The 21,250-nt window shown below is 51.1% G+C and overlaps 3 long non-coding RNA genes across 5 annotated transcripts; 2 read left to right on the top strand and 1 right to left on the bottom strand.

Moving 5' to 3' along the window:
* Positions 1-2,492: 2,492 nt before the first annotated feature.
* On the bottom strand, positions 2,493-10,799 carry LOC122202241. Its single transcript, XR_006194539.1, has 3 exons — positions 9,096-10,799; positions 7,882-8,132; positions 2,493-3,533 (listed from the first exon to the last, which is right to left on the bottom strand). It is a non-coding gene; the product is annotated as an uncharacterized LOC122202241 (long non-coding RNA).
* A 4,613-nt stretch (positions 10,800-15,412) lies between these two features.
* On the top strand, positions 15,413-17,746 carry LOC122202010. The gene is made up of 4 exons (XR_006194424.1): positions 15,413-15,737; positions 15,931-16,021; positions 16,495-16,685; positions 16,957-17,746. It is a non-coding gene; the product is annotated as an uncharacterized LOC122202010 (long non-coding RNA).
* A 111-nt stretch (positions 17,747-17,857) lies between these two features.
* On the top strand, positions 17,858-21,250 carry LOC122202402. 3 transcript variants are annotated; one of them, XR_006194639.1, is made up of 4 exons: positions 17,858-18,917; positions 19,797-19,905; positions 20,145-20,455; positions 20,712-21,250. It is a non-coding gene; the product is annotated as an uncharacterized LOC122202402 (long non-coding RNA). The 3 variants fall into 3 exon arrangements; XR_006194640.1 differs by having other exon boundaries at positions 17,858-18,247; positions 18,335-18,917; positions 19,797-20,455; XR_006194638.1 differs by having other exon boundaries at positions 19,797-20,455.

Raw genomic sequence — 21,250 nt, forward strand, 5'->3', positions numbered from 1 at the left:
CAAGGATGCAGCCTTCGTTCGCTGCCTGGCGGAGAAGGCACGGGTCAGCCTGGCTCTGCGGGGAAGGAAGAGCAAACGTGCAGAAGGACAGGAAGGGTTTCTGTGCAGAGCGAACACGTAAAAAGACACGAAGGTGGGAAGCAGCCACGTGGGGGAGAGGTCCTGCGAGCGACTGGTTGGCGTTGAGGTGCGGGGTCGAGGCTAGGAAATGAGGCTGGAGACAAACGTGGGGGTACAGACTTGACTTTCTTCTGAGGGTCGTGGGGGAGTCGTTTCAGTGTGGTGGGCGGGCTTAGGGGGGGCTACGAGCGGCCGGGCTTGCAGCAGGGCCACGAGGTGGGAGAGTCCAAATGGGCCAAACGAGCAGTCGGGCTGGACGGAGGGGAAGGGTTACACCTGAGGAATATTCAGGTCTTCAGGAGGTGAGACCGAAGGACCCCGTAGTTGAATGGATGTCGGCAGCGGCAGGGGAGGGGCTGGGGGATGGTTGCCCTGTCCTGCTGTAAGTTTTGAGTTAACGCCCTCCCTGCCCTGGGAATTCTCATTTGAGAGGATAATTCTTTTTCCTTGTTTTTGCCAAGATCATTTAGACGACGAATTGTACAGGCTTCTAATGTCCGGTCGAGAAAGTAAAGCCAGTTCTAAGCAGTCGACTGAAAAAAGAGCAGAGGCGCCATAGCACTCAGCCTCCCTGTGACTCAGTTTCCCAGCCTGTAAAAGTAGTGCTTGCCCCATTGGATTGACCTAGGGATTAAATGAGCCAAAGCCTCATAACAGGATCTCCCATCACACGAGCGCTCAAGACAGGCGCGCTGTAGTTAGTCTCATGAACCAAAGATCTGTGCGAAGTTACAAAAAGGGAGCTGCCTGATCTCATCGAACTTCACTTTCCCATCTGCAAAATGGGGACAGTAATAGACGCTTCTTAAAAAGCGCCTGCCTCATAGGCGTGTGAGCAGGTGGAAAGTTGGAATGTATGCCAGATCCTGGCACACGGTAGGAAGTCAGGGAACGTAAGCTCCGGCTATGTTCCTTGTTGCGTGTGGGGCATTTTTATGTACATGATATGATTTTCTTTTCCCTGCATCCAGTACAGGAGGTGATACAATCCTTCTCTTTGGGATGAAAAGACTGAAGCGTGGGGAGGTTGAATGCTTTGTCTGAGGTCATATACAGCTGTAGCTAAGCCAATAGCAGCTACTCTATTTAGGAGACCTTGATGTCCTAAAGAATCTGCTCGAAGTTCCTCTAGACCCCTAGGAAAAGACGCTTTCCATCGTGCCTAGTTCATGACTGTACTGCTTTCTACCAGAAAGGAATTCAAATCCTCGTTAAAAGTCAGAGTTGGAAGTAACTTTACTGAGTACTTGGAAAAATTAATGACAATCTTGTGTTAGTCCCCCCCCCCCCCGCCCCCATCTGTTGTTAAAAGCGAAGCCAACTAAAACAACAACCAAAAAATCCAATATACAGAACTTAGGCCAAAATCCAAAACGAGACACAGGTAGTTATGGATCTCCACCATCTGGAGACGTTCCCCGTTCCCCCACCAGCCTTTCTGAAAACTCCACAAGACTCTAGGGAACACACTTTGAAAGCCACCAATCAGAAAATTCCTTCTCTGACTGGCGAGGAACCAAGAGTACAGGGGAGAGAACAATTTGCAGTGTCACCCACGGCAGGAACTCATCGGGACTGGGGGGGCCATTCTTCCAGCGGTTGTCCTGGATTTAGTCACGGCCAAGGCCACCCCTCCCATGCGCTGTGCAGAGCCCCGAGGAAGGGGCTCCCTGGTTGGTGAAAGCCTGTCTTCATGCTCACAGGACGGATACTCCATTTTCTGTGACTTCCAAATTTTCTAGAATACATATGTATTACTTTTATAATTAAATTAAAAAATTAATTAAAATAAAAAAATATATTAAGCTGGTAGCAACAAAGAAGCTATTTGGAAGCCAAGCATGGGGTAATTCCATGTGGACTTATCTTGCCTTTGGATGTCCAGGTGGCTTGTTGTGGTGACTTTGGGTTGGGTGTGCATGTTGTTCCAAGGACATGTGGTGCTGGTCTGTGAAGGGGTGCTTGTTTTCCGTTAAAAAATTTTTTATATTTATTATTATGATTATTTTTTATTTTAGAGAGAGAAAGTACAGGAGAGAGGCAGAGGGAGGCTCCTTGCTCAGCGTGGAGCCCGACATGGGGCTCGACCGCATGACCCTGGGATCATGACCTGAGCCAAAATCAAGAGTCATATGCTGGGGCGCCTGGGTGGCTCAGTTGGTTGAGCATCCGACTTCGGCTCAGGTCATGATCTCGCGGTCCGTGAGTTCAAGCCCCGTGTCAGGCTCCATGCGGACAGCTCAGAGCCTGGAGCCTGTTTCAGATTCTGTGTCTCCCTCTCTCTCTGCCCCTCCCCTGTTCATGCTTTGTCTTTCTCTCTCTCTCTCTCTCTCTCTCTCTCAAAAATAAATAAACATTACAAAAATAAAAACAAAAACAAAAGAGTCATATGCTCAACCAACCTGAGCCACCCAGGCGCCCCTCCTCTTGGAGATTCTGGTCCCAAATTGCCAACTGCCCTGCAGACCAACCCGATTTCTGCCTCTCTGTCTTTGCCCACTTCATTCCCTTTAAGAAAGACTTTTTCCCTCTCTCTCTCTCTGCTTATCGTCTACCCATATTACTTTTCAAAGGACCCTGTCCCATCCGTTTCACTCATTCACTGATTTACTCATCCATCAACAAATATTTATTAAGCCTTCCGTGTGTCAGGCACTGGATGTTCTAAGCCCTGGGGCTGGAATCAAGTTGACATGGTCTCTGCAATTGCAGAAGTGAATTTTCGGTGTGAGAGACAAGTAAACGTATGAACTCATGCGTTATCTGTCCATCCGTCCAATTTCGAAGCGTGGTAAGTGCTACGAAGGAGAATACCGAGGTGGTCCCATTTTAGAACAGATGTTCCGGGAAAGCTTCTTTGGAGAAGCGACCTTCAAGCCGATACCACAGGATGCAAGTGAAGGGCAGTGGGGCTGCTGAGGAAAGAATATTTGGGGCAGATGAGCCCCTCAGTGAGAAGAGTCAGAATGATGGAGGAAGTTAGTGAGGCTGGAGTAGGGTGAATGGCTATGACCACCCAACACCCTAAGTCTCTCACTCACCTATTTTGGGTATTTTGTTTCCCTCCATTGGAGTGTGAGCTCTGTGAAGGAGGGCGCTTTTGTCTCATTTGTTTGCTGCTTTATCCCCAGTGCCTAAAGCAGTGCTTACGACCTAGTAGGCGCTCAGTGAATCCATTTTCGGGAACGAATGCACGGGTGGATGAGTAAACAGTGCAATGCAAACAAACCGGAGAGGCGGCGAGTAGGGGTGAAATCGTACAGGGGCTGTGGGTTAGGATGGGTGCCCGGGTTGTAGTCTACGTGCAGTGGCAGGTAAGAGGGCAACACAAGAATTATGTCAACAGAATTACATGATGTGATACATGCTTTTAAAGGATGACTCCGGCCTGTGGTGTGAAAAGAATCGGAGACCTGCAATCAGAGAATCAAAGTCACTTAAGCAGCTATCGCAGTGACTTGTAGAAAGGAGGGACATGTGCTGGTGGCAGTGCAGACAAAGGGATGAATTTGTGATATCTTGGGAGGTAGGAATAATGACTTGTTGAGGGGTTTTGTGGCAGATACTTCAGACTGATTTCCCAATATCCACTCTCCCCTTGCTCCTCACTAATTTAATGGTACATAATGTAAATTATATAACATCTATAATAGAAATGTTTTGGGGGGTGACAATGTACCTAATTAAAACAATAATCTGTATTTTCCAGCTTCTGTTGCAACTAAGCGAGGCCATGCGATACGGTTCTAGTCAACAAGACATCAGAGGGAGTTGCTGGTCAGGGAGTCTTGGAAAGCTCTTTAAGAGAAAGTCCAGTAAAACCTTGGTTTGCGAGCATAATTCGTTCCAGAAACAGGCTTGTCATCTAAAGCACCCGTCTATCAAGGCGAATTTCAAGAAACCATTGGCTCAGCTCCGATCCTGTGACGTTGGGCATCCCGTACGACGCGTATTGCAAGGCACGGCTTGTTTATAAAGTTACAATTTATTAGAAATGTTTGCTTGTCTTGCGGAACATTCGCAGAACAAGTCACTGGCAATCCAAGGTTTTACTGGATATTCAGCTGTCAAGTAATCTTTTTCCCTTTGCTACTCCCCTCCTTCCTGCCCTGGCTGCAGACACTGGTGTGGGTAGAGCAGCTGTCTTGCGGACAAGGGGCAGCAAGCGTGAGGACAGTGGCCCGTCGGGAAACAGAAAGTTAGGAGACAGATCTCTGATAACATTCTGGAGCCTCCGCCGTACCCCGGACTACCTCTCTTTGGCCTTCATTTGTGAGAAGCGTAATCAGACTCTCATGTGGTTAAATCATTGCAAGTTACGTTCTGTTCATCTCCTCCCAAGCGTATTCTAACGGATTCAGGTTGGACGTAGGGGAAGCAAGGAAGGAGCATCAGATAGTTTGAGGTTTTTTTGTGGCCCTGAGCAAGTAGGTAATTGGAAAACTGGGTGAGGAGCGAAATTTAAATGGGGGTGATGTGTGTCAATACATGTATGTGTTTGTATGTGTGTGAGTGAGTGAGTGAGAAACAGACAGACAGAGACAGACAGGTTTGCAATATGTTAAGCTTGCGACGTCTTGCATATGTTAAGCGTAAGACATCTAGGTGATGATATTAACCCAATAGTCGATTACACGATCCTGTTGTTGACGGATCCTTCCTATCTGGAATAAAGACCGAAATCAGGCAGCTGACAGCGTAGAGATACTATTTGAGGTCTTGTGAAGGGCTGGGATTTCTAAGAGCAGGACAGGATAAAGGTGGAAGGAAACAAGGCTAAACGCAGATCACGTCAACAGTTAGGGCGAGGGGGAGAACTGCCGTAGAAGGGACCAAGAAGGCGTAGTTGGTGAGGAGAAGCCAGAGAGCCGTGTGGGGTGAGGAAATGGACTTTCTGAGCCCATCTCACTCATGTGTGGCCCCGCGCGCACTCTCTGTGTCCTGCATTGGGAGGTTATCGCTCTTCCTGTGTGGGGCCCGATTTCCCTCTGTGGTTCAGCCTTCGGTCTCCAGGGACCAGGATCCTGTCTGTGCCCTGGAGTTCTACGGTCCAAGCACCGCACTTGACCTTGAGGTGATGCTCCTCTGCTTGGAAGGGATGATCTGTGCCCACGGGGGTCAGGGAGGAAGAAGACGGTGGCCAGAAAAAAGGAAAATGAGAAACTGGAAAGTGTGCCCCACCCCCGACTGAAAGGCTCATTGAGCAGCAGCAGAATGAGACACGTGATCTCACCAGAGAGAAGCTTGTTCAAGAACGATTTCAAGAGCTGTTGCCCGTGGGGCCTAGTAGAAGCCAGACAGACTAAAGGAACGATGGTATAGAGTACAAGAATTCCACTGGGGCAAGGTTCAGGTGAGAGGGTAGCTGGGACCGGAAACACCGAGGGCTTACCCTGGAAACAGAGCAGGAAAGGACAGAGCGTTCCCAGCACTGAGAGGAGCTCAGGGTGGCTGCTGGGGAGCGGAATAATGAGGCAGGAACTGTGGACCCCTGGCTCACGCTGACCCACCCTCATGACACTGGCTGATACTCAAGATTTCCTACGCTGGTCTGTCATGGAGGGCTGATGTCTAGCTAGGCTAGAGGCCTAGTGGGTAGGAGAAAATAAATAAATAGAAGAAGTTAACGAACGAGGAGATTTTGCAGTGTTAAGGGCTTTTGCAGCCCTTAAAAGCAGACAGGACGATATGTTGCAGCTAGAGCTGCCCGTAGCATGGCCCCTGGGTCGGCAGCATCATATCGCTGGCGTATCATTGGCAACGAGCTTGTTATGATGCAGAATCTCAGGAGACGCCCGAATCAGAGTCTGCACTTTTAACCAGATCCCCGTCACCATCCCCATGATTCCTACACATGTTCATGTTTGAGGAGCACCGTGCTAGAGAGTGTTTGGATAGGGGATCCCTCGGGTGGGGTAGTTATGGCAGGTTTCTCTGTGAAGGTGACATCCGAGATAAAGCCTGAGTGAACAGAAGCCATCCACGTAAAGATGGGGAAGCACAGCATTCCAGATAGCGGGAATGGAAATTTCCAGGGACTGGATGGTAATAAGCTCAGTGTGTTCAAAAAACTAAAGAGATCGGTGTCCACATCACGAACTCGTCTCTCCTTACCTGGCCAGCCCTTAGCCGGCTGTCGGACCCCAGTCTAAACCTCACTTCCTTTTGGAGGCTTCCTTGACCCTACAACACCCTTCCCGTGCAATCCCGCCCCCAAACTGTCCTACTCCTGTGTGAGAGCGGTCTCATTGTTTATCTCCCCAGCATACCTGGCATCTTGGTACCCCACGGGTGCTCCGTTTTTCTATATTTTATTTATTGATTTTTAATTTGTAAGTAATCTCTACACCCAAAGTGGGGCTCGAACCCACAAGCCGGAGATCGAGAGTCACACACTCCACCAACTGAACCAGCCAGGTGCCCCTGGACAGGTGACTTATGATTTTGTTAAATGAATAGTTGAACGAAAGTGAGAAACCCGGACAGGTGGGAGAGGCAGGCCATAAAAGCAGCCACACTAAGGCTCTGCTGAGGGGCAAAGTCAGTAACTCTTGAAGCCCTCTGGTCTTTGCTTGGGCAGATACACCCCCACTCTGCTCTCTGGGTCACCGATCCTCACACATTTCCTTCCTCTTGACCCTTATTGCTCTGTGACCTGTGTTCAGACTCTCTCTAAATATTTCCTTTCAGTCAGGGATTCAGGGTCCGGCAGAGGACACAAGCTACTGGAAACCCTACTCCAGCTCCACGGTTGAGAACGAGCAACTGTAGGAGCTCAGAGAGGGGCTTTGCTCCAAACTCCGGAGGCGTGTAGGGGGTTCCATTTGAGCTGGCTCCGAGGGGGGGAGGACGACTTTTTTTCCCCCAGTTTGAGAGAATCGTGGCGAGATGATGGTCACTGGGTGGTAAAGGTGGCAGAGGGGCAGGGCTGTTCGTGCTGGTGATGTTGGTTTGGAATGGACACGGTGGTGGGGGTTGGTGGCTGTCGTGGTGGGGGTGGTCACGGTGATCACAGCGATAGCGAAGCATATGCCACACAGAGACCACGGCATGCCCCTGAGCGTGATGTAGTGAAAGTAACAAAAGATCCCGCTGGGTCCAAAAGCTAGGAGAGGTCCCCTTCGGTAGAGAGGGTATGGATGAGACGGGGAGGTAGGTTATAGCCATTGTCATCCAAGGTTTAAGTCACTGATGGGTTTGGTTAGCCTTGGTTGGTAGCAAGAGAACAGGCAGCATTGTGGCGGCGGGGGGGTGGTGATATCTCCTGTCGTAACTGCCGTCTCGTTTTATAAGTGTCAGGTCAGACCCTAGGGTCGAAGGAGTGTATGGAGTATGCACATATTCACTTCTTAAATCCAGCGTCCTAGAGGAGGAAAGAATTTCCCTTTCCAGGCAGGAGAATACTGAAATCACTCAAGAATGGGATTTACAGGGGTGCCGGCCGGCTCCACCAGAAGAACAAGGGACTCTTGATCTCGGGGCTGTGAGCTCAAGCCCCACACTGGGCGCAAAGCTTATTGAAAATAAAATGAAAGAAAATAAAGTGTGAGAAAATAATATAAAAAGAAAAGGAGATGAAGTGAAGTGAAATAAGAGAAAAGAAAATAAGAGAAAAGAAAATAATGTTACATACAGATCTTCGTTGACTTACGAGGGGGCTACCTCCTGATAAACCCACTGAAAGTTGAAAATACTAGACGTTGAAAATGCATTAATACACCTGACCCACGGCACCTCACAGCTCAGCCGAGCCGACCTTACCCTTCCGCGCTCGGCACACTTCCGTTAGCCGGCAGGTGCACAGACCCACGTAACACAGAGCCCGTCAGATAACACTGTGCCGACGGCCTCATGTGACTGACGGAGAGCTGTGCTGCGGTGAGAACCGGGACGGCCGTGCGGGTGCGGGATGGTCGTCAGCGTGTCGGTCGTGGACCCTCGGGACGGCGGGCTGCCTGGAGGCTGCGGCCCCACCGCGGGAGAGGACGACGCTGCATATTGTCCGGCCAGCTCTGGAAAAGATTCAAGTTCAAAATTGAAAGTGCCGCGTCTAGTGGATGTGTCTTGTGTTCACACCACCCATAAAGTCCAAAAATCCTCAGTCGAACCGTTGCAAGCCAGGGGGACCCTCTGCAGCTACCTCAGCCATGTAATTGCTTTCCTCTGCTGAATCAGTCAGTACTTCCTTTACTCATTCAAAATATTCTTACCGAGTGCTTGCAAAGTTCGGTGCTTGGGAAAGGCCGGTCAAAAAGAACTGTAAGTCATTTCCTCCGCAGCCCTCAAGGAGCTTACACAAGAGGTAGGGGTGTGGGGAGCACGGAGGACCAGAGTCAGGATGCCCGTGTTCTCTTCCTGATTCTGTAGACTTAGCACAGCTCTCTGACTTGCTCATTTGACACTTTCTTCCTGAGCCCTTACTGTGTTCGTGGTTCCGTGTTGGAGAACACAAGGATAAGTTCAATGGTTCTTGCCCAGAGGAGCAAGAAGCTTGGAACCTAGGGAGGAGACTTCTCCAGACCTCTGTTTTTCATATCTATTATTATGTGTCTGCATATGGGTGGACAGGGGGCGGTTGACCAGATGATTTAAGATCCTTTACAAATTTAATAATAAAAATATTTTTTTAATGTTTATTTTTGAGAGAGAGAGAGAGAGAGAGAGAGCAAGAGGGGGAGGGACAGAGAGAGAGGGAGACGCAGAATCCGAAGCAGGCTGCCGTCTCCGAGCTGTCAGCACAGAGCTGGACTCGGGGCTCGAACCCACGAACGTTGAGATCATGACCTGAGCCCAAGTTGGACGCTCAACCGACTGAGCCACCCAGGCGCCCCCACAGATTTAATATTTCATAACAAAAAGACCCAAGACACGTAGAGAGCTCTTGGCTTATAAACAAGCTCAAAGTCTACGCTAACTTCGCTAGATGCTATAAAAATCGCAGAAAGCCACGCCCCTCTCCTCCCCCGCTCACATACGCAGGAGAAGTTCTCTAGGGTCCTTGTAAAAGGTGATGGTAGATTTGTGAAGAGCAGTCAGTCAGTTTTCGAACCCCAAGTGCAGGGCATGGGACCATCCAAGGGAATTCGGGGCCCTACGGGCTGTGGCTGGGGACAGAGTCATATAATGAAAGACCGAGTTGTTCTGTATTCAGGCTGGGGAATGTGGTTTGAGTGGCTGTGGGAACTTAAACTTTCTGACTTTCTGCGTAAGAGAAATCTCAACCCCCAAGCGTGTTGGAGTGACTTCTCTGACACAGCACATGTAACTTGGCTCCCTCCTGAGGTCTGTTTTTCTTGCTCTCAGAAGAAGAAATGGCCTAAACAATCCTCATGGGCCAGCAGTTGAAAAAATATTTGTTTTGGTTTTGTCGAGCGTGTTCCCCCTTTCAAACGTGAACGTTTTGAGGGGACGGGAGATTCTCAGTGTGTACGGTTGATTCATTTACGCTTAACGTATCAGTTGTTTTGAGGAGAGACCTTATGTCCGAGGAGGCTATAGGAAGCTTTACTGCCCTTTTCCTCTCAAACGGGAAGTTGCATTTTGCCAAAAGTAAACACATGTGAACCCGGGAAGGTTTGTTTAGCTTCTAACGCTGACTTCAGGACCTGGGAATGGAGACTGCGCTTGGCAAAAAAATGCCTTCTCCGGGATCTATCTGGGCCAAAATGTTCTCTGCTCAGGACCTGGCCTTTGTGCTCTGGTAAACATCCTCCCCGCACCAGCCCCCAGAAATTCGCCGCCAAAGTCCCTCAGTGCCTTTGCTAACTTCTCGGGAACGTTCGAAAGCCGACGGCCACTTGCAAACACGCTGTTAGCGGGGCGCGGCTTTCCGAAGAGTGGCCGCTTTATGGGGACAACCTGAGGTTTGGAGACGTCGGGGGACGTGCGTGCGGGTTGGCGTTCCAGCTGAAGACGTTTTAGGACAGTCACGGCTCCCAGTCCACCGACACGGTAGCACTAAGCACTTGGCAGGACTGATCTTGTGAGTCCTCGCACGGGACTGAGGGGGAAGGCACTGTAACTCACACACAAGGAAATCCAGGCTCGCAAAGGCTGAGAAACGGCTCAAGGTCACAGAGCGAGGTGAGTAGTGGCGTCTTCTGCCTTCCGGTTTGGAGATTTTAACCGGTTCAGGATCCATCTCCGAACCTCAGGAAGTTACACACTATTCGGGAGAGACCCACTCGATCCAGGCAAAGAGCAACGGAGGGCAATTTGCTAGGACAGGGCCAAAGAATCGAGCAGGTTGCATTTCAAGGTTTCCACGAACACGTTTAACATGAAACCTATCTTGTTCCACGAAGGATTTAGGGCAGGTGACAAAAACTGGGAGAGTGTCTGAATAAGTAGAAATGTTGCGGTCCACGGGAATCTGGGATGATGCTCCAGAGAGGGGCTCTGGCTCGCCTTCGAAGACCCTGGAAGGACGGGTAGGAATTAGATAAGGAAGGAACATCTCAGAGTTGGGGAATCGGACCCCACCGTTTCTCTTGAGGGCTTGCATCGGGAGCTACTTCATATGAACATCCCGAGTGCACTAGGTGCCCTTCCTGGGCCCTGAGGTTGCTCTCTCTAAACTCGTACGTGCTTGACAAATATTTTAGCCGCCTAAACATACACGGAAACACTTGGCCCACGATGTAATCCATCGCTGAGAGGCGGTGGCTAAGCCGGTTCATTCCTCACCTGAAACTCGGCCTCCCCCTACCTCGCTACGCCATCAGGAGCCCGCCGTCCCACGTCCCCGTGGCACCGGTCTCGTCGTGGTTGGGAAAACACGCCGTTGCTTACGTTGCTTCCCCACTGTTCCTTACAGACGTTATCTCGAATCCGCACAGCTGCTCTCTCGTGGTAAGCGAGATTAGGCCCATTTCACAGCGGATAAAACTGAGACTGAGGGAGATTAAGAGCTTTGCCCCATGCCATATACCATCTCTCGATGGTGGAGCCAACTCTTCGATGGAAGAAACGGGGGTGATGCTATAAAGTGCTAGTTTTCCACGCCACGCACGTGGTCGCCCTGGAACAGAATAAAGACCGCCCAGGCAGTTTTTGAGCCGGTATTCTGGATTTGCTTAAAGTCCTTACGAGATGTTAACAGCTCGAAGTCCCGTAATCGTACGGGAGACCTGAGCACCCCAGTGCATTCTCTTTTATTCAATCTAACGGGGACACAGACCTCTGGCTTCCCTTGTAGAACCCCCCCTTTTGAAGTGTCTCTGTTTTCTTCATTCGGAAGAACAGATCAGCATCTCTCATGCAAGGCCTGGCTCTATGCCCATCTCACTTTTGCAATGAATTTAGCAACATCTGCTTTGCCCATTAAAGTGATTTTTCTCTTCCTGGCCCTGAGCCTGTGTGCTTGCTGCAATTGATTACCAGCAATTTCCTTCCCAAACCAGAGGGTTCAGTGAACTCTAAATTGAATTGTTGCTCACTGGGTCTCCTCTGGACCAATGCAGACGGCTTACGTGCACAATGGTCAAGCCGCTTTGGTTCCCAAATCTATAGAGGCCGATGATTCTGGTTACACACAGGGGGAGGGACCCGGTGAGTGACAGTTCCCATTTTTTGCACACAGCGGCCTAGGGCTGTGGCCGTCTCTGGGTTTCTCAATTTCAAACCTAAGGTAGGGGGCAGGGTTGGAGTCAACTTGTGTAGACCACAGTTCCTGCGGTGTTCACACGTCCTTTCTGTGACTCCCCCTGTACCACCGATGGCCTCAGATGTAGCTGACCGGAAGGCTTACGTAAGAGACAACCGAGAAAAATTATCTCTTGCTCTAGAAGGATCACTTAAAGACCTCTGAACGAGGGGTGCGCTGTACCCTTTCGAAGGCAACTGTGGGTCCTCCTGTGTGGCTCAGGCAGCTTTTTTTTTTAAGTTTTAAAAACCTAGTTAATTAATTATTATTATTAATTTTTTTTTGAGAGAGAGAGAGAGAGGGCAAGCAGGGGAGGGGAAGAGAGAGAGGGGGAGAGAGACTCCCAAGCAGGCTGCAGGCCCAACGCGGAGCCTGACGTGGGTCTCCGTCCCACGAACCGGGAGAGCCTGACCTGAGCTGAGGTCAACAGTGGGAGGCTCAACCGACTGAGCCCCCCGGGCGCCCCCCACCCCCGCCCCCGCCGCCCCGAAGCGGTTTTTCTTAATAAAGCGAAGTCCCAGATGTGGATCTGGCCTGCCTTTCCGTCATTTCTCTGGCAGATTCCTAGTCGTCTTTAAAGATGTGGGCTGACTGTCACCTCCAGGAAGTGGGTGCACACTCCCCCTGCTTTGCTTACCACGCTTATCCTATTTCAGTGCTTGTATCTGCTTGGGTAGAGCCCTCTGACACGCGTCTTCCGGACCCTATTCCTCGTTCACCCCACCACGCCCCCATATCCGGAGCAACACATAGTAGGTCCTCAGCTGCCTGCCTTGTGGGAAGATTGTACCCTGGTGCCTCAAGCCATTCCCGGAACGTCTGTCTTCCCCCACAGCTCTGGGGGCTTCACAGAAGGACAGTGGGGCACAGCTGCTGACTTAAAGGAGCGGAACTCAGGAGTCCGCTCCAACACATTTTCAAAAAAAAAAAAAAAATCAAGAGGGCCCACTACCATTCGTAACCAAGTCGCTGCTGTTTATCAGAGTGGTTAATTTAAAGCTGAGTGTCTACACTAAGAAAAAGGCGACACGCCTGACTAAACCCAGTGGTGGCGACAATAACTTGAAATCATTTGAGTCATTACGTTTTCTGTTTCTTTGAGAGACATCCCCCAATTCCCCCTGCGATTGCGGAAGAAAGCCCACCTCTGTCAGTAAGCACTTCTGAAATGATTATCGCACCCACGGCTGCCTATCTGATTCAGATCTTATTTTCACAGACCTCTGTTGCAAGCATCGTTGGTGCTGAGCAAGCCCCTTTGCTTTTATTTCTGGAAGAGGTCTCCTTTGTGTTATTATCGTAGTGAGAAGTGTGAGAAAGAGCGCGCTTTTCCAAAAAGGGACGGTTCATCTTGCGGGTGTGAGACCCACCCCTCTTAGCCAAGCAGATTCCGAGCTGAACCTCCCAAGCTTTCGGGGGATCCTAGAGTATCTCGCTTCTAGAAAGGTCTTAGGTCTTTACCGAAGCCCCGCACATCGGCAGGTGGTCCTTGGACCTGCTGAGGAGATGGGCAGGTGCGCTTCAAGGGTAGTTTAGCTGGGTCTCGTATGCGGATGTGTAGTTAAGGGGAGGGACATTTAGCATTTCTTTTTTAATTTTTATTCGTTTTCAGCTTTGAAAACCTAACAGAGGGAAGGCTGGGAAAATGTTCCAATTGCCTGCCTTTGCTCTGATACGTCCATTTGTCAGGTACAGTGGAACCTGGTGCCCTTCCGGGGGCCGTGCCTGGCCGCAGGGAGGGAGGGACCTTGAACCAGGCTGGGCCGTGTGCACTTCTGCTGTGTCACCTCTGCCACCAGGCGCCCTGGAGGCCTGGGATACAGAAACGCATCCTTCCCCTTCCAGAGCCTTGGCTCCAGTTGAACAAGGCTTTTCTTTTTAAAAAAAATTTTTTTTAACGTTTATTTATTTTTGAGACAGAGAGAGACAGAGCATGAACGGGGGGAGGGTCAGAGAAAGAGGGAGACACAGAATCCGAAACAGGCTCCAGGCTCTGAGCCGTCAGCACAGAGCCCGACGCAGGGCTTGAACCCACGGACCGCGAGATCATGACCCGAGCCGAAGTCGGACGCTCAACCGACAGACACCCGGACGCCCCAGAACAAGGCTTTTCTAAGAGAAGTGGGTCACCCTGATGTCCAACTCGTCAAGCCCATGCTTAGTCCAAATTTCTGGATTGGACAACTAGGGATTGAAGGACGGGCTAGAATGTATCCAGAGCTAACTAGACCTCCTCCACCATCACATCACCTCCAGTGACCAAAGGGACAGTTCATTTACACGGATGCTTATCACGTGCCAGGCACTGGGTAAGACCTTAGAGGCTTGACAGCATATCCTCATCGCCCGGCTTCATGAGGCGGGCTTTATGATCCCATTTTACGGAGGCTCTGAGGCTGTGGTTATTTTAGGGAACAAGGATTTGTTGAGGGGAACGGGCACTGGCTAAGTGCTGGGGAATGAAGTAAACACACTCCTTCCTTAAGGAAGTGTCCGTTGGCCCAAGAGGTCTCTGTTGGCCCGATTCGAAAGCTTGCCATGAACCCTGCACACAGTTCCTCGGAGATCGGGACACGCCTGGGGACCTTCTTCAATCTCCCGTCCGCTCAGCATGGACACCGCGGAGGGAGAAGATGAGCTGAGTTCGTCTTTCCAATGGTCCGCCACCGCGGAGGGTGAGCTCACTCGGGCGCGAGTCTCAGCCCGTCCGTCTTCTGCTGGGCACAGAATGTGCTGTGGAATGCGGGCCAACAATCGCGTTCGCTTCGCGCAGTGAAGATACGTGGAGCCCCGTGTGCTGTGACCGGCTACAGAGGAAGTCTTATAGCCCTCTACGTGCAGTGAGCTTAATTCTTCTTCTCTCTCCATTTTCGCACGCCTCCACACTTCCTGCTCCGTCCTGGGCCTGCCAGTGCTGAAAACCTGAGACAAAATGTCCTTCCGGTTTTTAGAGGCCGAAACCAGGAAGGACGGGGAAATGGGAAGGCCAGCTCTCTCTGTCTGGGACACCAGGGCCGGGGCCGGAGACCCTGGACCACATTTCCACACCTCCCTTGGGAGGGCTGGGCTCAGCGAGATCAGTCAAGGACTCGCTCTGAGCTGCGGCTTCCTCATTCAAGGGCAAGTTGATTACCATCCTTCTGGCTTCCTTTTCCATTTGTAACCGAAAGGAGAGGTCTTTAGTGGGAGATGATGCTGATAGTTATTTCCTGATTAGATAGCTGTTTATTCATTCAAACGTATTGATGGATCACCTATTGCCGCCTCTAAAAGGAGCCCTCACGGGAGCTTACGTTCCAACGGAGAAAACCGAGCAAACAGAACAGATAAAATTTGTGTCGTGTTAGAAGGCCCGATTACTACAGAGGAGCCCAGAAGAGGGAGTGAGGGGCGCTGGGTTGGGGGTGCTGCAGTTGTAAGTTGGTTCTCAGGGAAGGTTCAAAAGGAAGGTAATATTTGCAGTGAAGACGTGAAGGGGTTAAGGGAGAAATCCATGTGGATACTAAGGGTGACGATTTTAGGCAAACAGCAGGTGCAAATGCCCAAGGCTGGAAGCTGCCTGCTGTGCCCCGGCAACAGCAAGGCGGCCGGAGTGACTGGACCAAAGTCAGCGGCGGGGAGAGTAGAGGGTGACACGGTCAGAGAGGAAATGGGGCCAGATAGTGTCACGAGGGCCTTGAGAACAGGGGAAGTCTGTAGGCTCCCTGTGAGTAAGAAGGGGAGCCTTGGAAGGTGTTGAGCAGAAAAGGGACGTGGTGTGGTAAAGTTACGCGTTCCGCTCCGGCAGAAACACCGACCCTTCCTACCCACTGGCCTGCGCGTGAGAAGCAAGGGGTGATCGATCTGACACCTGAGGGAGCCCCCTGACCTTCCGTGACAAGGCATCACCCCCATTTCCGTGGAGGCCAACGAGACTCAGAGAGTCGCAGTAACTTTCTCAGGCCGTGAGCCACGCAGCTGGGGCGTGGATGAGGTAGGTGAGGCAGGCGACATAGTTTTTGAGGGTCTTCTGGCTGAGTTCCTTCCGGGGGACCTGGCGGAGATTTGGCTCCCTTGCCTTCTCCAACGTGGAGGCTGCCCCAAAGCCTCTCCATCCCCAAAGCCTCTCCAAGCGTCGCATCTTCACGACCCTCTGTTGTTGTCGGTCTGTCTCTCTCTGACCCCAGCTGGACAAAAAGAGTGGCTCTCCACTTCTGAGGGTTCGTGCGGCTGGGTTGGGCCCACCCGAATGATCCAGGATCGTCTTCCCTTCTCAAGGTCTGGCACTTTAGTCACATCTGCAAAGTTTGTTTCAACTATGTATGTTAAACATAGGGCGCCTGGGTGGCTCAGTCGGTTGAGCATCCAAGGCTTGATATCGGCTCGGATCGTGATCCCGGGGGGGTGGGGGGGTGGGGGGGGGATCAAGCCCTGCTCAGGCTCCGTGTTGGGCATGGAGCCTGTTTAACATTCTCTCTCTCTCTCTGTCCCTCTACCCTGCTCACGTGTGCACACACTCTCTCTCTCAAATAAAAAACAACATATATGTTAAAAATATAAATATATAATTTATAAAATATAATTTATTTTTACAACACACATTGTCTATAGATATATAGATATATATATCTTTAGATTCTCTCTCTGTATCTCTGTATCTGTATCTGTGTGCATGTGTCATACATATACCCTGATGTTGTCGGCCAAGCCAAACATTTATAAGTGACATAATACAAATAAAAATGCCTTAGGGGCCCCTAGAAGCCTCAAGAGAAGAAGAGAGAAGAAGAGACCCGGGGGAAGTAAACGGGGAAGACCAAGGGGATGATCCTTATTTTGGAAGGGAAACCGGGTGACTCGGTATCTGTGGATGTATACGTGCAGGTGTAAGCCGAGCGAAAACTCAAGACGAAATGTACCAAACGGCCATGGTCCATTCTATGTAATGTATACCCTATTATATGACTTGTTTTATCCACTATACATACGTGTATATGCACATAGATAATGTAGTTCTAGAATGTATCCATGTAATTGTAGACTGCAATATTTGTTACAGTAAAATGAAATACGATGTAGCAGAATTGTATTGTAATATACAATATAATGGAATTAATGTGTTACTAATGTGCACCAGAGGGACAGGAGGGGGTCTGGTGGTCCAGGGGTCCTTGGATCTTCCCCATTCATGTCTCCCCTTCATCACTTCCCAGGTCCCAGAGAGTCTGTCTGCAAAGCCATCATGTTGACCCCTCCGACCCACACTTCGGTTACACTTCTCCGAGGCCATCACAGTAACCGGGGATGGGGTGGCAGGAACCTGTGCCCGTGGCCCATTTCCAGGCTCCGTCTCTTCCAGCGCAGACCCGGCGCCCCCCCAACCCCCCCGCCCCCCGTTCCCGCCCCATGAAGCAGAATATCTCTAGTCTGCTCTTCAAGGCTGCTTGTACCCTAGCCTCGTCTGACCCTCTGCCAGACTTCCATTCGACTTCTCGGCCACACGGAAGGGACTTTCTACCCTCACACCACTTCCTGGTCCCTCTGCCATTGCTCAAGTGTTTGTCCTTCTCTGGAATGTCTCTCCCGTGGCCCCCTCCCCCGTCCCTTCCTCTCTGTCATTGAAATTCTGCCGTGTCTCTCTGGCTTTTCTGAAACACCATCTCAAATCTCCATGAAGTCTTTCTTGACCCCTCCACCCCCCCCACCCCCAAGCTGGCCTGACTTATCCATCCTTTGAGCACCTTCTATGGGGACTTTGTCCCTCTTCTTTGGGGCTTATCCCATTTTACAGTTATTTTCTGTGCTCGTCTTTTCTCTTCCCCCCTCAGTTATCCTCTCTTCAGATCAGGCACTAGGTCTCTCCCTTTGCCGGCTCCCCACGGCATCACATGCAAAGGGCATGGGCCGTCGGAGCAGTGTGAGTTAGAAGACAGGTGCCTGGGGGCTCCTGGGAGGCTCAGTCGGTTAAGTGTCTGACTTAGGCTCAGGTTATCATTTCACGGTTCGCGGGTTCAAGCCCTGTGTCGGGCTCTGTGCTGGCAGCTCAGAGCCTGGAGCCTGCTTTGGATTCTATGTCTCCTCTCTTGCCCTTCCCCCGCGTGTGTTTTCTCTCTCTCTCTCTCTCTCTCTCTGTCTGTCCCTCAAAAATAAATAAGTAAACATTAAAAAAAAGAGACGGGTGCCTAATTTGTCATGGTTTGGGTGCACGAGGGAGGAAACACCACTGAGGGGTGATTAGAACCTCTTCTCTCTCTACGGACCACACGCATTTTCATTTTCACTCGCATTATCTCAGGCTTGAAAACGTCACTTCTCTGAATCAACCTTTGCCACAGTTCCACCTCTCCTGTTATTTGCTTACTTCTGAAAAAAACCTGACTCCCTATTTTTACCTAGCCTGCCGTAAGCCGTAAAACTCCGTGAAAATACTGGGTTTCAGGTGATAGCCACGCATCGAATCATTACGACACGACGCGAGACGTCTTCGCCATATACTGCTACAAGGTCTGACTTTGGGACGTGGCACCTGATACCCAGGTGGGGCTAAAGGGCATGACCAAGGTCGCTGAGCGCTCTGCCCTTTCCCACCAGGCCGCACCGCCTCCGCGCACAGGACCGGGAGATAAGACACACAGGGTCTGCAGGGGGTCTGCTCGGTCACAGCCGGAAGCAAACGTGTCTTGCTCAACACCGTGGGGGAGGCACGCTGCGTTGTTTGTGGACTCGGTGTGGGGCCCGAGCGCACAATGGGCGGTGCACCCACGTCTGAGTTTAAGTTAAGAGCGCTGGTTCGCTCTCGAATCCCCTCCTGTTCCCTCAGACATTATTTCCGGGGGGGATGTCGGTCTCCCATCATCTGTGGCTGCAGCAGGCGGCCCGAGGGTGCTTTGGCCTCGCACCTGCCCCGGCTGCAAGCGCCTCCCGGGACACAGGGCGCGAGAAATGCTTCGTCATTTGACCCGGGCCTTTTGGGGCTCCCTCCCGCCAGTTCCGGGAGCCCCTGAGGGCCCCTCGAGTATCTTCCAGAAGAAGACAGCTGGTCTGAAGTGATAGCTCAAGCAGGAAATGGGGCCACGGCACTGACACTCTAGGGCCAAGGAGCAGCTCGAAATGGCCTCCTTTCTCTCAGCCCCTGCCTTTTCCTCAGAAGGAAAGAGAACGCTAAGACCACGGGGTAACCACATTCACCACTGGGGACCAGGTCCCTTAAGTACCGTTTTGTCACTGCGATGAAAGGGGACACTTACTTGTAAGCTGGGGGTAGATTGTAACATAATTTCTTCAGTCTCTCTCTCTTTTTTTTGTGTGTTTTTTGTTTCTTAACGTTTACTTTTGAGAGAGAGAGAGAGACAGAGACAGAGCGTGAGCAGGGGAGGGGCAGAGAGAGAGGGAGACATGGAATCTGGCTCTGAGCTGTCAACACAGAGCCCGACACGGGGCTCAAACTCACAAACTGCGAGATCATGACCCGAGCCTAAGTCAGATGCTTAACTGACTGAGCCGCCCAGGGGCCCCTTCAGCCCCTCTTTGAAGAGTGTGTTCTTTGGGAATTGCCAGGCCACCTGGCATAAGAGGTGAGGGCCAGCCACACGCTTTTTTCTTGCCACTTTGAGCACCAGAGCAGAAAGGAGATGGGGGGAGGACACAACAGGGAGGCCACAGGCTCTAACAGGGGCAACGTGCTGGGGTTCAAGTCCCAGCCCGGCCGATGCTAGCTCTTGGGATCCGGCGTGGTTTACTTAGCCTTCCTACGTGTCTTTCTCAGCATCGCTTCCCGCATGCATATACTGGAGGGCAAACCTCTTGGCACGGTGGAAGGCACACAACGAGCACTCAGAAATTCTGGTGCCTTCCTTCTCTCTACCAATGTCCCTGCCTCATCCGTGACCGAGTTATTCGGGCACCTTTCTTTCCGACCACGTTGATGAGGTCTTCCCGTGCTGTGAGCTTTGGAGACACAACAGACACCTATGAAGTGACTTGAAAACCTTTATGAAGCTGTGGGTCTGAACGGACTGCTCAATAGTGCTTTAATTCTGTCACGATGTTTCAGAAGGGGATTCTGAGCCCTGGATGGGTCCCTGAGTCTACAGCTCTTCAGCATGCCTTTTGGCTTGGAGATTCTATAACTTGGCAGCCCTCGATGTCACATCATAGACAGGGTATGCATATAATTTATTGTGCAAACCAGGAAACATTTGATCGGGTGAAAGAGGCTGCTATTAAAAATGACAACTGGGAGCAGGTGTCAGTCAGGACTGTTTCAGGCAGGTGGGGTACATCTTTATGCTACTCAGGGTACACATTTTTGGCCCCAAGCTCTGTGTGAGTTATAAACCTTTGTGCTTACCTGGTTTCTATGCACCCTGAATCATACCAGCTTCCCCACCCCTCCCTCCAGCCAACAGCACTGCTATGTAGGCAAGGATCTTCTGGAAGGAAGTTTGAGACCCATGGCACGACACGCATGTAAATACCATGTCAGATCTGTCTAAAGAGACAAATGGAAGCCAGAGGGTGAGCCGATGCAGAATCCAGAAAATTCTTCGGCACCCCCACCGCCCGTCCCCACGTGCCCGCCTGGGCAGGCAGGCGACCAGCTGTGGAGGGAAGGAACAGGCTGGGGAAAGGCCAGCCAGATGCGGCTTGCAGAAAACCCGGACCAGATTCCGTGCTCTCAGTGACTGGCTCTGAAGTGCCAGACCCACGAAGGTGAGGATTAAAGGGAACACTTCATCACCGCATTCTTCAGGTAGCACGCGAGCCTCTCGAATGTCCCAGGTGGCCAGCATTCTGCAGCAGCTGGCTCCAGCGTACAGACAGCACGCCCCGATGGGGACAGGGCCCCGCGAGGCAGGCATACAAGCACAGACCGTGAGCTTGAAAGGACCCTTAGATCTGTTGGGGATGAGGAGGAAGGAGTTGTAGGCTTCTCACTGGGATATCTGGGTTTCTCTCTCTGTTGCAGAGAACCGTCAGTGCCCTCCCTGGGAAACTGAGGACAGCATACCTTTGCATCCATTGTCCGGGGTCGTTGAGGATAAAATGATGTGATGGACGCGGACATAACTTACCAACTGCGAATGCCAGGTGGCACCCTAATCGGAGACCCTCAATGCAAACCCCTGAATTTGCAGATGAAAATCTGGGGTCCAGAGAGGTCAACAGGCTGGCCCAGCATGGACAACTCCCTTCATGGAGATGTCGATGACGTGTATGTGATGGGGGAGTGGTTGGCTGAGGAGGTAAAGTCTAAGAGGAGGAGAAGACCAGGGACAAACCAAGGAGGCAAAAACATTTTCAAGGACCTTAATGTAAATGTGTGCTTGGGGAGATGAGAAAAATGATTCTGTGGTTATTTTTTAAGGGAGTGGGATCCTCACATCTTTTATTCCTTGTCGTCATGGGCACTGACCATCCAAGGCTTCGAGGCTGGAGCCATTCTCCCTCTCTCTATCTTTTTTAATGTTTGTTTATTTTGAGAGAGATAGAGAGGCAGATGGAGAG

Source organism: Panthera leo, chromosome D2, assembly GCF_018350215.1.
Source record: "Panthera leo isolate Ple1 chromosome D2, P.leo_Ple1_pat1.1, whole genome shotgun sequence".
NCBI lineage: Eukaryota > Metazoa > Chordata > Mammalia > Carnivora > Felidae > Panthera > Panthera leo.